General features: G+C 50.4%; 2 long non-coding RNA genes across 3 annotated transcripts in view; one reads left to right on the top strand and one right to left on the bottom strand.

Moving 5' to 3' along the window:
• Positions 1–18,281, bottom strand: part of LOC140427304 (uncharacterized) — a 52,977-nt gene that overhangs the window by 2,815 nt on the left and 31,881 nt on the right. For both annotated transcript variants that reach the window (XR_011948454.1, XR_011948455.1), the window contains exon 2: positions 357–725. This is a non-coding gene — a long non-coding RNA (uncharacterized lncRNA). The remainder of the gene's footprint in view (positions 1–356; positions 726–18,281) is intronic.
• On the top strand, positions 5,798–7,699 carry LOC140427303 (uncharacterized). Its single transcript, XR_011948453.1, has 2 exons — positions 5,798–5,831; positions 7,459–7,699. It is a non-coding gene; the product is annotated as an uncharacterized lncRNA (long non-coding RNA).

Here is an 18,281-nt window from a genome sequence, read left to right as displayed (position 1 = left end):
TCCGCCCTCTGAAAGTGGACACTAGGTCGCAAATCCCCGAGGTAAGTTACTGTATATCTCACCGCTCTGATGCTCCGTCCTCCAAAACTGGACACTAGGCCGCAAATCCCCGAGGTAAGTTACTGTATATCTCACCGCTCTGATGCTCTGTCCTCCAAAACTGGGCACTAGGCCACAAATCCCTGAGGTAAGTTACTGTATATCTCACCGCTCTGATGCTCCACCCTCCGAAACTGGAAACTAGGCCATAAATCCCTGTGGTATCTTACTTTGTATACGCACCGTTCTGATGTTCTGCCCTCCGAAACTGGACACTAGGCCGCAAATCCCTGAGGTAAGTTACTTTATATACTCACCGCTCTGATGTTCCGCCCTCCGAGACTGCTCCCTGGAGATTATTAATAGGTTGTTGTCTTTGATCCCGGATTTGGATTCGCACCAGTTAATCATGGATGGGGACTTTAACTGCATATTAGATTCCCTGTTGCATAAGTTGAGACCTGAGGCATTGAGACCTTCTTGGATCACGTAGGCACTGTTGACCTGGTGTTCGCTATGTCCAGCTTGAGCTGCCAGAAGCCCTGCGACGCGTCCAACTTGCTGAAACACGTCTCTCCAGCTATCTTGCACACTATTTCTTCCCTCTTCGGGATTGGGTAGTGCTCCCTTTTGATGTACAGGTGGAGGTCCTTGGGGTCCATACATATCCTCAGATCACCATTCCTCTTTTTAAAAAAAAATAATTTTTATTAAAGGTTTTCATAAAATATCAATAACAAAATGAGAAAGAAAAAAGAACCCAACAGGGGTAAGTACAAAACACAATCTAAAAAAGCAACCCCCCCCAAACCCCTCCCCCCGTACCTAAATAATAAATTAACATTAACACCCCGACTTAAGACACCAGGTGTATACACCCCCTCAGACCCTTCCAGTGTAAATAACATAAACAAAAATAAAGTAACCCCCCCCCCCCACCCCCCGAGCTGCTGCTGCCATTGACCAATGTCTAGCGTTCTGCCAGAAAGTCTAAGAACGGTTGCCACCGCCTAAAGAACCCTTGTACTGACCATCTCAAGGCGAATTTCACCCTCTCCAATTTAATGAACCCTGCCATATCGCTGATCCAGGATTCCACACTTGGGGGCCTCGTGTCTTTCCATTGAAGGAGAATCCTCCGCCGGGCTACCAGGGACGCAAAGGCCAGAATTCCGGCCTCTTTCGCCTCCTGCACTCCCGGCTCCTCTGCCACCCCAAATATTGCGAGTCCCCAGCCCGGTTTGACCCTGGATCCTACCACCCTCGACACCGTCCTCGCTATGCCCTTCCAAAATTCCTCCAGCGCTGGGCATGCCCAGAACATATGGGTGTGATTTGCTAGGCTCCCTGAGCACCTAACACACCTGTCCTCACCCCCAAAGAACCTGCTCATCCTTGTCCCGGTCATGTGTGCCCTGTGCAGCACCTTAAACTGTATGAGGCTGAGCCTCGCGCATGAAGAGGAAGAGTTCACCCTCCCTAGGGCATCTGCCCACGTCCCCTCTTCGATCGCCTCTCCCAACTCCTCCTCCCACTTACCTTTCAACTCCACCACCGAGGCCTCCTCCTCCTCCTGCATCACCTGGTAAGTTTCCGAGATCTTCCCCAATCCCACCCACCCCCCCCCGAGAGCACCCTGTCCTGTACTGTGTGTCCCATTCCTCTTTTTAACACACACCATGGAGTTAGCCCAGTCAATAGGTTCCTCTATGTGCCTGATGACTCCTAAAGCCACCATTCTGTGTAGCTCAGCCTTCAGTTTGTCCTTCAGCAGAGTAGGCACTCGTCTCGGTGCGTGCATGACCGGCTTTGCATTCTCCTTCAGCTGGATGCAGTATGTAAAACGCAGGGTGCCAAAGCCTTGAAACACCTCTGATTATCCTTCATAATAGATTCAACAGATACCTGTCGGTGGGTGCCATGCTTTCTGTAGTGATATTCGGATATCAATATACATGATCACTGTATGTAAATGTAGTACAGTCATTTCAACACTAGATGACTCACAGTCAGATACTATAAGAACTGATTTCCTGCCTTTTCAGATGATGCAGATGATGATGAGAAGTGATTCAGAACAGTGAACAAGCAAGACATAGAATAGCTAGAGTGCGAGAAGTTAGAACTAGTTTGTTATAATAGTGTATAGTTACATAGTTATCTGTATTGTACTTTAGTTCTTTATTGTTAGTTTAATATTGAGTAAAAGGACTTACAGTTTATTATTTTATTACTCATGAAATAGTTTAATGGGGCTGGTTTAGCACACTCTGGGCTGGTTTAGCACACTCTGGGCTGGTTTAGCACACTCTGGGCTGGTTTAGCACACTGGGCTAAATCGCTGGCTTTTAAAGCAGACCAAGCAGGCCAGCAGCACGGTTCAATTCCCGTACCAGCCTCCCCGAACAGGCGCCGGAATGTGGCGACTAGGGGCTTTTCACAGTAACTTCATTGAAGCCTACTTGTGACAATAAGCGATTTTTATTTCATTTCATTTCAGTTCATCTTTCAACAAGAAGACTATTGGTTATTTTATCATCCTGGTGGATTCAAGAGTAATATATATATTTTAGAGAAGTCATTATTTAAAATATAACATGGTACCAGCGAGTTGTAAATCTTTTAAGAAAAACTAACAAAGATTTAGCACAGAAAAGAAGAAAGAAAAAAGCACAAACGGATTCAACAATTCGACTATAGCAATCATCGCAACTTTGAAAACTTCGACGCAAATGACCTATCAATGGACCAAGTTCAAGCACCAAGACATCTAAAGACCACTGGTAATTTAAATTTAAATTGGAAATTGTTCAAGTAGCAATTTCAACTTTACCTAGAAGCTACTGATTTAAGTGTGTGGTGATATGCATCGCTGTAAACACACAAGGGGTTAATGTAAATACACTACAACTAAGTAAACACTACAGGGAGCACCGGAGATGTCATGACATGCAGACATACAGCTAATGAACACATAGAATAGGACGCAACCAATGGGCAGTCAAGACACCCCGAGGTGACACTACCACAAGGGGGCATTACAAAACGCATATATAAAAGGACAGGGCCCACATGCTCTTTCTCTTTCCACAGGCGACACTTAGAGTGAAGGACAGGGGCAGATCAGAAGCACCACGTGGCTTAGAGCAGACTGGTTAGTTAGACTGAGTTACTCCAGCAAGATTAGCAGGAGAGTCGAACTCATAGAGAACTGTGCTAATGGTTCAATAAATCATTACTTTGTTAACTGAAGCAATCCACATACTGGGCACGATTCTCCGAGCCTCACCGGGTCGGAGAATCGCCGGCCGCTGGTGTGAATCCCGCCCCCGCCGTGTCCCGAATTCTCCGCCACCAGAGATTCGACGGGGGCGGGAATCGCGCCACGCCGGTCGGCGGGAATCACGCCGGTCGGCGGGCCCACTCCCGGCGATTATCCGGCCCGTGATGGGCCGAAGTCCAACCGCTGTCAACCCTCTCCTGCCGGCGTGGATTAAACCACTTACCTTACCGGCGGGACAAGGCGGCGCGGGCAGGCTCCGGAGTCCTGGGGGGCGGGGGGGGGGGGGGGCGCGGGGTGATCTGGCCCCGGGGGGTGCCCCCACGGTGGCCTGGCCCGTGATCGGGGCCCACCGATCTGCGGGTGGGCTTGTGCCGTGGGGGCACTCTTTTTCTTTCGCCTTCGCCATGGTCTTCACTATGGCGGAGGCGGAAGAGAACCCCTCCCCTGCGCATGCGTTGGGATGATGTCAGCAGCCGCTGACGCTCCCGCGCATGCGTCGCCCGGCGAAGACCGCCAGCCGGCGGAGTGGAAACCACTCCAGCGCCGGCCTAGCCCCTCAAGATGAGGGCTTGGCCCCTAAAGGTGCGGAGAATTCCGCACCTTTGGGGCGGCCCGACGCCGGAGTGGTTCCCGTCACTCCATTACGCCGGAACCCCCCGCCCCGCCGGGTAGGGGAGAATCCCGCCCACTGATCCAGTCTTTGCACCCCCTTCATCATAACAGGAGAGCTTTGACAACAGCCATGCCCCCATGCAGGGGGTCATAATATATTAATGAACAGATTGGATCAATGGTCTGCCTCTGTTTTATATAGTTTATGCATCATTAATTTACATTTGATGGAAGGATATTTTTGAATTGAATACAGACAAGAATTCCTTTCTCCAACAATTTACTGCATTTTAAAACGCAAGTGGGTGTCAATTAACCTCAGTACATTGTTTTACCTTGTCTTCCACTGTTTTCTACATTGGTGATGTGCTGTATTATGAACTGTCTGGGGGCAGTGCCAAGTGAGCACTGTCAGGAGGGTAGCTTTTCTTCATTGGGGGGCTTCCCCTTTTGTATGGTGAGGTGGGGGGAACTCCAATGACTGCAAAGGGGATGCTCCAATGTTGACGTTGTAGGGGGGGAGCCTGATGCTTGGGTGGAGGGTCCCAATTTCCATTGCGGTGAGGGGGGCCTTAAATGTAACTTTGATATCGATATTGGGTGCCCTTTAAATAGGGGCTCCGATATCAGAATCCCGGCTTTGCCAGAATGATTAGGAACCCCCCACCCAAACTGGCTGCGTGATCCTCGCCAGCACTTTGAAATTGCACAGACAGAGTGTTGTTTAATCAGGGTGCCAGACTGGCACTGCTAGGGTGCCCAGGTAGCACTGCCAGGCTAAGGTGCCAGGTTAGCATTTTCCCCACACTGAGGATCGGACCCAGGGGTGCCCGTGTGAGGTGGGGTACGGTGGGGCCCAAGGCCCCCCTTATACGTGAGTTGTGGCATTGGGCGGGGTCCGGGGTTGTGCCGGGGGGGGGGGTCGAGAGATCGGGGCACCATTTAAAAATGACGTCCCGATCTCTTCCTGCGGAGATCTTCAATGCAGGAAATTATGCTAAAGTATGGCCTCGGGGACAGTCCCCCCCGGAGTCCAAAATAGCAACTGAGTGGCATTCGATAATGGGGCTGATCCTGGCGATGCTGGAAACAATCCTGCTGACCCCACTGAGAACAGACCCAAATTGGTTGGTTAGATCGCGCATTTTGGGCTTCACATGCCTGGTCTACCAAAAGTTCACATCAGTGGAAGCAGGTAATGATTTAAATGGCCAGCCAACTCCATAAAACACATCCACAAACATTCACTCCCCCCCACCACCACAATAGCAGCAATGTGTATCATCTCCAAGAAGAGACTCATCAAGGCTCTTTAGATAGCACCTCCCAAACCCATGATCATTATCATCTAGAAGGACAAGGGCAGCAGACACATGGTAACACCACTACTTGAAAGTTCCCCTCAATCACTGACCATCCTGAGTTGGAAATATATCTCTGCATCCTCAATGTTGCTGGGTCAAAATCCTGGAACTCCCTCCCTAACAGCACTGTGGGTAACCTACACTTCAGGGACTGCTGCAGTTCAAGAAAGCGCCTCACCACCACCTTCTCAAGAACAATTAGGGATGGGTAATAAATGCTGGCCGAGCCAGTGGTACCCACATTCCTGAATGAATGAATGTTTAAAAAATTGGTTCTGGGGTGAGAGGATTGTCCTTTGATGTGAGGCTAAGTAAATTGCGTTGTAGTTTACTACATAATTCAAAGTTCAAATTTCGAAATCTTGTCAGAGTTGTTGCTGAGCACCAGCAATAAGTTTCACATTAAGTAAGTAAAGCAAAAATATTTAGAAAAAGTTATGTAACTGACCTTTAGACAGAAAAACTGCTTGTGTTATGTTTCAGATGATCAGTGTAATGTTGTTAATATAGGAGGTGCGCCTCGGGAATGAAAGGTTTGTGAACCCCTGTTATAAAGGGTGCTTTTAGTAGGTCACAAATGGTGCTGTGCGAAGAATTTCTATGAATGGAGAAACTAATTCCAATTCCTGTGATTAATTGAATCTTTGGACTAAGTTAGTTGTTAAATTAAATGACAACGTTCAGGTGTTACCAGTTGGAAAAAGGGCAGATAACGTTTGCTGGGCCATAGCATCCTGTGCAATCCTCTAGTGGGTTTTAAACTGTGCAGGAAGCCTCTGCCAGTTTGCAAACATGTGGGTGTAAATAGGGTAAAATAATAGTAATTTGATGTTCAAATCAATCTCCTTCAGTTAAACCAGGCCTCGTGTTAGTTGCTGAGCTGCCTAGGGTTGTTGGGAACTGTGTTGCTCATAGGCGAGCACTTTAGTAACGATAATAGGAGCAGTTGAGAATACTCCTTTTTCTTTTGTGTTTCTGCTTCGGTCACCAGGAGCTTTGCGTCTATTGTTTAGAACTGCCATATTTTTCTAATGAGCTCAATATAGGCACAGAGCTTCATCAGGACTGCACGGAGTCTGCACGTTCTCCCATGTCTGCTTGGCTTTCCTCCGGGTGCTCCGGTTTCCTCCCACAGTCCAAAGATGCGCGGGTTAGGTGGATTGGTCATGCTAACTTGCCCTGTAGTGTCCAAAGATTAGGTGGGGTTGCTGGCTTACGGGGATAGGGTGGAGGTGTGGGCTTAGGTAGGGTGCTCTTTCTGGGGCTGGTGTAGACTCGATGGGCCGAATGGCCTCCTTCTGCATGGTAAATTCTATGATATAACTCTATGATAGGGCAGTTTTGCTTAATTTTTATTTTTTGGAGGCAGAATCGGTGTTAGGTGGTTGAATTGTACAAGTTTCTCTGTCTGCTGGCACTCTCATCATTCCTGCATCGGTTTAGATCCACAAGGGAGGTGTGACAAGTCGTCATTTATACTCTAATGTAACTTTCAATTAAACGCGAGAGGCCTGGCACTGCTCTTGTCACTACAGCACTTTTCTTTTTATGTCATGTCCTGGTGCACTGCTGTCTGTATTAAGGATAGGATAGCATGGAGTGTCAAATAGGACCAATCGCCTTACAATCACCACAGGCATCATAGTGCTCACTTAACCAGCTATAACGCAGGAGGTCATGTGCAGGGCTGCTCCATCATTCACCTGCCAACTCTAGTTCTTTCACATTGGGCTTTCTTTCACTTCAGTTTTTTTGGGGCTTATTTTCCTCTCGCCGGAGGTGTCGACAATGGCTGGCATCGGGCTGGCTTCTTTTGCGCCTTTCCAGAAGCTGTAGGAAATATTGTTTCCCAATGAAACCACTAACCTCTGGATTGTCACTTGCCACGAAATGTATGTAGAATGGGAATTTCAGGTCAATACGTTGGGGTACCTCCCTGCAAAAGGCCAAAGCTACACATGATTAATGAAGCGAATGGACGTACTGCAGATACTTGTGTGCAATTTCTTCACTGGATTTCTGTGTAGCTTTGAATTAGTTCTTTCACGTTTGCAGCCAAACATTCAAGTCTATCTTTCATTGGCTGACATAATAAAGATATAATTTACAGGACTGAAAACCAACAGCCTCTGACATACTTTGTTTGCTTTATCTTTTCAGAGAGCTGACTCTACAGCAGCTGGTACAATTTGTCTGCGATGGAGAATCATTTCCAGTTATGTACTTTCATCTTGAGCAAACACATTTGAACTAATTGTGCCATTAGGCACTAAAATATTTGCATGAGACAGGTTATGACTCATCATTCTCCTTATTCGGTTTGTTAGAGGATGTGTAACCTATCAAGACGGTTTGGGATTTTTTCATCTTAATGTTTATTAAAGAACCGAGTTTGCTAGTTTCTTTTTTAGTGTTTATTGTTCATTGAATGACTGTTTAATATAAGTTTAATTTAACTTTGCATCAGTCTCTTTGCCATTTTTGTGTATTGGGAAAGTAGCATTTTGAGCTAAATTCTGATGTCACCGAGCATCCGACAACGGTGTATGAATATTGTATCAATTATCTCCTCCAAAAATGGCTGGATAAATACTGTGCCAGGAATGGGATTGATGAGTGCAGATAGAAATGTTACAGCACTCCCTGGGACCCAGGGAAGTGTGACCTCCATTACCTGTAAGTTGCTCTGCTGTTATGTGTGGCCTGTGATGACAAGGGGAGTTTATTTTACAGAGTTACATCGAACGTAGTCAAAAAAAAAACAATGTACAAATTTGTAATTGTTTCTACTCTTTTACTGCATGCCCCCTCTTACTTCCATTTCACCATGGCAAGCTGTAACTGTTTTCACCGCCATCTCTTCTCCAGCTTCTCTTCCACACTAGAACCTAACCCTTGCTCCTGTCTTATCCTTCTGATACTGTAAGTGTGCCTTTGGAACTCCAGTAAGAAGTCTTGCAACACCAGGTTTGGAACTTCAGGAAGAGGAGCCCAGCCTTCCTCAAATGCACCATCACGTTTCTGCAGGGGCCCGACTACTAAAGAAGGCAGATGGGTAAATGTTACGATGTACCTGCAGCCTGTTTCTACACAATGGCTCTGAGAATGGAGCAGGCCAACTCCAACACATTCCAGCGGCGGGATTCTCCGATTCTGAGACGAAGTGTAGATACCAATGCAGAATCTGGAGACTTTCAAAACTGGTGTCACACCTGGACCGATTCTGCTACTGTTCAGGGGCTAGCACCGGTGCCATGTGGAACACAATCGATTCCAATGAGAAACGGTGCCGGATTTGCTGAATTTGCGATTGACACTCAAGAGGCTGACAAGCTGCAGCTGCATGTACACACTGCACTCCCCACACACACCATCTCAACCAACAAGATGGCAGTAAGACGCGCAGTCCGTTTTGAAGACGCCATGCTGGAGACTCTCTTGGAGGAGAGGAAAGTGACCCTGTACCCCGACACAGGAAGGAGGCTGCCAGTCGCTGCCATTCGCCGTGCCTGTGCGCAGGCGGCAGAGGCTGTCAGCGCCGTGGGCATCGTAGTCCAGAACGGCCAGCAGTGCAGAAAAAAACTGCATGACCTCCTCGGGCCGACCAGGGTGAGTAGGCAGCACTGTGCCCCTGGCACTCACCCCCTTCCCACATGCCCATAACCCTACCTCTCCCAAACCGGAGGGCAGCCGAACCCCCACATTGCTCCACATACTGGTACCCATACCAGCCGCCATGGCCGGGTGCCCTGTCCACTGAGGCCACCAGCTACCCACCTCCTCGGCTGCATGAGTCGGACTGTCGAACACGGTCATCTTCTGCTCCCCCCCCCCCCCCCCCCGCTCCCGCTGCCCTCCCCAGGAGAAGGCTGCGCACAACCGCCGGGAGTGGGACAAGATAGGAGGGGGACCGTGGCTGAGCAGATGGCCTTGGACGTGGTCGGCGGCCCGGAGGAAATGGAGGTCGTCGAGGTGGAGCTTGGTCATGGGCGAGGAAGTGAGACCCTGTTGAACTGCGGTTCCCCATGACACGTTTGTCAACCCCCCCCCCCCCCCCCCCCACACTACCCTCACCCCTACACCACCCCCACACCACCACCCACCATCCACACGCCCATCCCCATTCCCCCACAGGCCACGGTCCAATCATGCATCTTACCTTGTGTCTTGCAGGAGCTTCTGGTGATGTGGCGGGTCCATCTGCCGTACTCTGCCCCCTGCCAGTGCCACAGCCAGAGGCCTCCCATGAGATGAGCAGTGACGGGGATAGCAGCTCGGACAGCAGCCCCCCACCCAAGACTCAGGAGACCCCGGAGCTCGGGTCAGAGGTTGACAGTGATTTCCTGGCAATGAGGCAGGCCCCTCTGATCCCCCCCCCATCGACCCAAGCCACAACCCCAACCCCAGCAGGAGGGCAGCCAGGAGGAGGAGATGGAGGAGGAGGGGAGGACAAGGACACAGAAGGCAGCCCTTTACCAGCAGCCCGAGACACCCTGGAGCACCAGTCCGGGGACGACACTGATTTTCCGTCACAGCTGTCTCCAACACCCTCCACCATCCCAGAGACACTCACCTCAGTTGGGCAATTTGGTGAAGAGGCTCCTGGGACACAATCAGTGTGGACACTGAGCAAGACCAGAGCAGGCCTCCAGGACTGGCAGCGACAGGTGGTGTCGGAGCTCAGGGGATAGCTCTGCGTGCATCCCCTTACCATTGAGTAGCCTGGGGGCCATCGAGCACCTGGAGGGAGATGGAGGTGATGGGGCCTATGCTGGTGACTCCCGCAGAGGAGGTGCCGGAATGCCGCAGCACCTTGGATCCCCCCCCCCCCGCCCACTTACTGTCCCTGGTGCACCCGGAGGAAAGCGGGTGGAACAGGGCAGCACCACGACACCCGGGACACCTATGCAACAGCTGGGCCCATCTAGACCCGGTCACCCGGAGAAGACATCCGCCAATGGGGACCCTTGTCGCAGGGCAGGAGTCACAGCAGGCCACCTCCCTCTTGCAGTACCATCTGGGGAACCATCTAAGTGTAGCGTGAGGGCCCATAAGGTGAGGAAGTTAAACACCAGTTGAGTTGGCATGTAACAGGTGACATTACACCAGCCAATGCTGTTACTCTGATACATAACACCCCTCCTCCTTTACTCCTTTAGTGACCCCGGCATTTTTACTTAATCAGACACTTGCATGCTGTTCAGACCTACGATATTCAATGACATAATCATGTGTCAACAAAATTAACGGCCAAAATTGTAATCAAACATCAGTGAACGAAAGGCTCCCCTTATGCGGCCCACAGATTGTTGTTAAGGGACAATGATTGGTCGATAGAGTAAATAAATAATGGTGGAACCTTCGAATACAAAAAATTTATTTTATTTTATTTTAAAAAAATTTAGAGTGCCCAATTCATTTTTGTCCAATTAAGGGGCAATTTAGCATGGCCAATCCATCTACCCTGTACATCTTTGGGTTGTGGGAGCGAAACCTTATGCAAACACAGGGAGAATGTGCAAACTCCACACGGGCAATGACCGAGAGCCGGGATCGAACCTGGGACCTCGGCGGCGTGAGACAGCAGTGCTAACCACTGCACCACCGTGCTGCCCCGAACCCCAAAAATAATGCTGAGAACTTCTTTCTCAGGCTGAGCAGAGTTAGACTCAACTCTAGTCAACATCATGGAAGTAAATGCTATTGGTCGCTCTGCACCCATAAGACCATAAGACATAGGAGTAGAATTAGGCCACTCGGCCCAGCGAGTCTGCTCCTCCATTCAATCGTGGCTGATATTTTCTCATCCCCATTCTCCTGACTTCTCCCCATAACCCCCGATCCCCTTATTAATCAAGAACCTATCTATCTCTATCTTAAAGACCAAGAACCTATCTATCTTAAAGACACTTAGTGATTTGGCCTCCACAGCCTTCTGCCGCAAAGAGTTCCACAGATTCACCACCCTCTGGCTGAAGAAATTCCTCCTCATCTCTGTTTTAAAGGATCGTCCCTTTAGTCTGAGATGGTGTCCTCTGGTTCTAGTTTCTCCTACAAGTGGAAACATCTTCTCCACGTCCACTCTATTCGGGCCTCGCAGTATCCTGTAAGTTTCAATAAGATCCCCCCTCATCCTTCTAAACTCCAACGAGTACAGGCCCAGAGTCCTCAATCGTTCCTCATATGACAAGTTCTTCATTACAGGGATCATTCTTGTGAACCTCCTCTGGACCCTTTCCAAGGCCAGCACATTCTTCCTTAGATACGGGGCCCAAAACTGTTCACAATACTCCCAAATGGGGTCTGACCAGAGCCTTATACAGCCTCAGAAGTACCTCCCTGGTCTTGTATTTTAGCCCTCTTGACATGAATGCTAACATTGCATTTGCCTTCTTAACTGCCGACTGAACCTGCATGTTAACCTTAAGAGAATCGTGAACAAGGAGTCCCAAGTCACTTTGTGCTTCTGATTTCCTAAGCATTTCCCCATTTAGAAAATAGTCTATGTCTAATTTCCTCCTTCCAAAGTGCATAACCTCACACCTTTCCACATCGTATTTCATTTGCCACTTCATTGCCCACTCTCCTAGCTTGTCCAAATCCTTCTGCAGCCCCCTTGCTTCCTCAATACTACATAGAACATAGAACATACAGTGCAGAAGGAGGCCATTCGGCCCATCGAGTCTTCACCGACTCACTTAAGCCCTCACTTCCACCCTATCCCTGTAACCCAATAACATTGCCTAACCTTTTGGACACTAAAGGCAATTTAGCATGGCCAATCGACCTAACCTGCACGTCTTTGGACTGTGGGAGAAAACCGGAGCACCCGGAGGAAACCCACGCAGACACGGGGAGAACATGCAGATTCCACACAGACAGTGACCCTGCGGGGAATCGAACCTGAGACCCTGGTGCTGTGAAGCCACAGTGCTAGCCACTTGTGCTACCGTGCTGCCCTGTCCCTCTCCAGCATTATATGCGAGAAAAGAGCTCCAACCCCATAGGGTGATACATCACAAGCAAGCTGCATCTTCAGTTTTGGGTTATAATGGACCAATAACTCCGATTGCTGTAATTTGTTTTTGACATTTTGGAAAGCATCCTCACAATCTTTCATCCAGAGCCAAGCTTGTTTGTTAGAAAGCAATGTGTGCAAAGGCTTCAGTCTTGTTGCTAAGTGAAGTATGAACTTTCCAAAGTAATTTAATGATCCTAGAAACGACCTTAGCTGAGTCACGTTCTGTGGTCATGGAGCATTGCCGGCATCTTCTTTGGTTATTTGTGAAGACCGTCTTGGTCACTGTTGTGTCCAAGATAGTGAATAGAAGATTTTAAGAAATTGTCCTTCTCTTTCTTGACTATGAGATTGTGTTGTTGCAGCTTTACAAGAGTAGCTTCTAGATGTTTTACATGCTCTACATTGTTTGAACCTGTAATCAAAATGTCATTGAGGTAGCATTGCACACCCGATAGCCCACTCAAAATCTGATCCATAGATCATTGGAAGAGAGCCAGCGTTGACATTATTCCGAACGGAATCTTTCGATACAGAAACAGACCCTTGAGGGTTACTACGGTCAGCAACGGTTCAGACTCAATGGCTACGTTCATTTTCAGATAGGTTTGGAAGAGATCAATTTTGCTAATTGTTTTGGCTGCCTGCAAAAAGATCTTCGATAAGTGGTAGAGGTATTAATCAGCACATAATGCAGGGTTGATAGTCACTTTGAAATCCCTGCATATTTGTACTGAACCTCCTTCTTTAAGACTGGGAAGCTAGGGGTTGCCCAATCACTGGTGGTAACAGGCTCAATGATTCCTGCCTTCAGTAACCTCTCGAGTTCGTCTTCCACTTTAGGTCAAATAGCATAGGGTCCGGTACATGCTTTCAAACGTGAGTTATGGATCCAAGTGACTCCTCAAATACCTTTGCATACTTTCTCAGAAGCGGGTGAAGATAATTTGTAGAAACAAGTTGTTTCATGACAGCCTAGTTTAGAACATAGAACATAGAACAGTACAGCACAGTGCAGGCCCTTCAGCACACGATGTTGTGCAAACCATTTACCCTAATCGAAGATCAACCTCGCCTACACCCCTTCAATTTACTGCTGTCCGTTAGCTTAATCTTCCTTAACCAATATCCCACAAACAATGCTGTAAGGTTTCCTTCAACAATGTGAACTTCCACAGCCACCTTGATGAAGCCCTTCAGCGGCACAACCTCCTCACTATATGTCCTCAGGACCACATCAGATGGTTGCAGTGGCAGACACATCAATTTCTGATCCATAAGAAGAGCTTGGGGAAAGCTCGCAAGCCGATGGCAATCATGTCCTGCTTGGCACAATTGCAAGGCACAGAGGAGGTCGTTAGGACGTTCTGTAGCGAGATTGAGGAGAGAGACAAGAGTAGTGAAGGAGATGTGAGTGGATATCAGAGAGAGAACAAGGAACTGAGAGGGCAGTTAGCGGCGAGGGACAAGGAGGTGGAGGATGCCAAGCGGGCACACCAGTCTTGTCTCGCCCATTTAATCAGATTTCAGTCCCAATATGACACAGCCTACCAGGAAACGCAAAGTGTGGTGTTGGTAAGACAGGAAACCGAACAACAGGTCGAGCAGTTGCAGAAACAGTGCAGCGATTTGAAAGCAGCCCTGTGAGCACTCCACACTTCCACGACGGAACAAAGGCAGAGCTCGGTAGATCACGCAAAGTGCCGGAAGCAAATTGCAGAATTGCAATCTCTGCTTTCTGTTCAGAATGGGTTTCAGAGCATGGTTGGACCCCAGTTAGACCAGGAAAATCGCCACGAATGGCAGGAGTTAAATGAAACTGCCCACAGATATGTACATGGGACATGTACACAGGAAAAACCCCAGAAACGAAAAGCACCCCAACCCCCGACTGCACAAGCAGAACACACCCCTATGAACCCTGTAACCACACATCGCAGGGCCGCAACAGAAGGAGACTCAGATTTCCTATACACTACCCCGTTAACCGTCGCTCAATTACGGGACGCGTGTGATAAAATAACACCGTTCGTACCCACATTGGACCCCCCCAGTTCTTTGCGAGAGTAAAACAGCAGGCAACCATGTACGGCCTGGATGAAAAGGAGCAAGTGAAGCTCACAGTTTTAAGCCTCGACCCTTCAGTCGTGGCAGCCCTTCCCGACCCACAGAATGTAGGAGGAGGCACCCTACATGAAATGCACACAGCAATCCTAGATGCGATCGGCTATAATAAAGGAGACCCCGTAGAAGGCCGAAACAAGTGTAGGCAAAAGAAGACAGAGCACCCCACAGCGTTTGCTGACACTTGTGGATACATTTCACGGCAGTATTTGGAGAGTTAGCCCGCGCCCATTTGCCCCCAGGTAATATGGCCAAATGGACTCGCATCCTAGTCTCTCATGCGACAGAGGCAGGACAGAGAGCTTGCGCAAATTACGACCCCTCAGACGAGGCCCACAACGAGAAATGGGTATTGAAAAGATTGCCCCATGCTTGGGAACAGTCCATCCAAGGCAAAACCGCATTTGTTAAAACTGAGGAAGAACAGGCAGACATGCATCCAGTTAGGACGCACCAGAACCCCGCAAGGGTAAATGAGGGGAGGAACAGCCCACAGCAACCCAAATCCCAGGAGTGTTATAATTGTGGACAATTAGGACACTTCGCACGAGAGGGCAATGCACCCCAGAAGCAGCAGAGAAACCAACAGACAGGCACCCTAAATAATAGGGCAAAGCCAATCCACAGCGTTAGCGCCCATTCTGAGAACACAGATATGAACGGCACCGACTGACGGTGTTCGGGCTCCCCAACTTGGGTCTGCGACACCCTTTGGGACAAGTCCGGTAGACCGGCAGTGGCAGGCTCAGTCCGGGGACAGACCGTAGAATTTCTCTGGGACACAGGTGGGTCCCGCACCATGCTCAATTCCTCCACGATGTTTCAGCGAGACACACCACCGACACCATTACACTCAGCGGTTTTACAGGACATTTACAACAGGGGCACATCACAGCGCCTGTAGCAATCGAGATAAGGAACATTTAAACAAAACATCCCGTAGTTCTGGCCGATCTACCCCAGACAGCTGAACATATCTTAGGAATTGACTTCATGAGCTCCCACAATCTATCATTTGATCCGGTAAATAAATGTGTATGGAGAATGGCAAAGGCAGCACGAGACCCCGCCACACTCACAGTTGGAGAGTACGAAAATCGAATCAGCGCAGTAGGAGACTTCTGGTTCGCCCCTCGAGCCATTAGTCAGGACAAACAAGGTAGGGAAGTCCTGCAGCGACACAAAGCAGCATTTGCACAGCACAAGCACGACTGTGGCAAGATTGCTGGCTTGGTGAACATTACAGGTCCTGACCCCAGACCCCAAAAGCAGTACGGTTTTCCCCAAGAAGCAGAGGGATAAATCTCAACAGTGATCAAGGTGTACTCCGATCAGTAGCCTCCATGAATAATGCACCGATTTGGCCCGTCAGGAAACCCGATGGATCATGGTGATTGACCATTGATTACCGGGAACTGAACAAAGTAACCCCAGTAGCAGCCCCCACCGTAGCCACGAGTCCTGAGACCATGCTCAAACAGCGACTAGTCAAAAGAAAATTCGGTTTTGGACATTAGCAACGGCTTTTGGTCCATTCCATTGGATAAAGCGTGCCAATATAAATTCGCATTCACATTCCAGGGACAGCAATTTACGGGGACGTGCCTTCCACAAGGCTTCCACAACTCCCCCTCCATTTTTCACCGACAGCTGGCAAATGGATTAGCAAAATTTTCCTGACCCGATTGTCTGGTCCAATATGTAGATGATCTGCTACTACAGACGGACACAAAGGGAGAGCACATTTCGCTTCTCGTCGAACTTTTAGGACTCCTCCAACAAATTGACTGTAAAGTGAACCCCAAGAAGGCCCAAATCTTACAGGAAAAAGTGATTTACTTAGGTACAGTAATCACACATGGCAAACGTGAGATCGAGCAGAAAAGAATCGACGCGATCGTCAAATGACCCCTGCCCCATAATGGGCGCGATTCTCCGCTCCCGCGACTAAGTGCCCACCCCGTCGTGAACGGCGTCAAGTTTCACGACGGCGCAAAACGGCCCCAATGGCGATCGATTCAGGGCCCAAAAATGGGCTAGGAGCGGGGCCGCGAGGAACTCGGGGGGCGTGGCGCGAAAGCATCGTCGTAAGCGCGCGATGCCCGAATGACGTGGCACTGCACCATAAATGGCGCAATCCGCACACGGAAGGACCCAGGAGGAGGAGAAGGAGGAGAAATGGCTGAGCCCCGACGAGCCGCACCGAGGTTCCGGGACACGGACCTGGACACCCTCCTCGATGAGGTTGAAAGCCGAAGGGCCACCCTCTGCCCAAGACGTGGGCATCGCCAGCCATCCAGCACAGTGAGGCACGGTTGGCGTGAAGTTGGCACCGCTGTTAGTGCTGTGGGGCACCCACTCAATCCACATGAGCACCGGGACCCCCCCTGGATAGATGCCATGGCGTGGCTCCAACTGTCTCCTCACCCAGCATTAATATAGCTTATATTTGCACGCCCTGATAATACCCGCCTAATTGTGATGCTTTATCCAAGCCCCCCCCCCCAGGACAAGACAGCTCACAACCAACATGAGCGTATGAGAACCGGAGGGGGTTCTCCTGAGCTGCACCCCCGAAATGTTCACGAGCAGAGGACCCTGGACAACGCAGGGGGATCCGCCACCCGGGAGGTCGCGACATGCCAGGTCGGAGGGGCAGAAGCAAGTGTGACAACCCTGCATGTCATCGCCGCCCTCACACTCTGGCCACTGCGCCCGCGATCCCCTCCCCCCTCACACTGGCCACTGCACCCTCGATCCCCTCCCCCCTCACACTCATGCCACTGCACCCTCGATCCCCTCCCTCCCTCATACCCTGCCCCCACCACCACCATACACCCGGTCAAGCGTGTCTAACGAACACCGTATCGTTGTGTTCCCCAGGGCCAGCCGCCGAACGTCCAGCGTCGTCTCGGCCAAGACAAAGCCGACCATCTGCAACCTCAAGCGCATCCAGGGACGCACGCCATAGGGTGGCAGTCGGTCGGACAGGAGGGCCATCCTCTCAGTCTGGGACGCTGGATGAGGACGCACATACAACGGACAGAGACAATACTGAGGGGCACGGGATGGACAGTGACGATGACGCACAGAGAACGGCCACACAGTCCACGGATTCACCTGGAGGGCAACATGATATGGGCCGCATGCACCTTGCGCCGGGCCATGAGGGGGACCAGTACACACCAGACTTCCAGTGTGGTGCCCGTGTGCAGGACTGGCGGTGCAAGTGGCAGTGTTCAGCGAATCCCTCCCCCACGGTGCGTGAACCGTGCGGCCACCCACACGTCGCGTGCCCGCTATCCTTGACGGTGCCGTCGCGCAGCCTCCTGGACGTAACCAGCACCCGGGCAGTGTCTGTGTCCTGCGCCCCTCCCCCCACCCTGATGCACGTCATCCTCCTCCTCCTCTTCCTCCCCCCCTTCGTTTGCGTTAGCTCTGGTGCCGTCGGGTCCTCCCTCCGGCTCCTCCACCAGTGCATCTCCCCTCTGCATGGCAATGTTGTGCAGCGCACAGCAGACCACAATTATGCGACCGACCTTGTCGGGCCGGTACTGCAGGGCCCCTCCAGAGCGGTCCAGGCATCTGAAGCGCATCTTCAGCAGCCCGAAGCACCGCTCCACCACACCCCTGGTTGCTGCATGGGCCTCGTTGTATAGGCTCTCCGCGTTGGTCTGAGGCCTCCGGATTGGCATCAGCAGCCATGACCTCAACGGATAGCCCTTGTCGCCCAGCAACCAGCCCCTCAGCCGGAGGGGGGGGGGGGGGGGGGGGGGGGGGGCATCCATTGAACATTGCGGGGATGAACGACTGTGCCAGAATGTAGGCGTCATGCACACTC

This window comes from Scyliorhinus torazame, chromosome 7 (assembly GCF_047496885.1).
Source record: "Scyliorhinus torazame isolate Kashiwa2021f chromosome 7, sScyTor2.1, whole genome shotgun sequence".
In the NCBI taxonomy this organism is placed as follows: domain Eukaryota; kingdom Metazoa; phylum Chordata; class Chondrichthyes; order Carcharhiniformes; family Scyliorhinidae; genus Scyliorhinus; species Scyliorhinus torazame.
The sequence above is the reverse complement of the archived record's forward strand: the minus strand, read 5'-3'. Positions and strand labels throughout refer to the sequence as shown.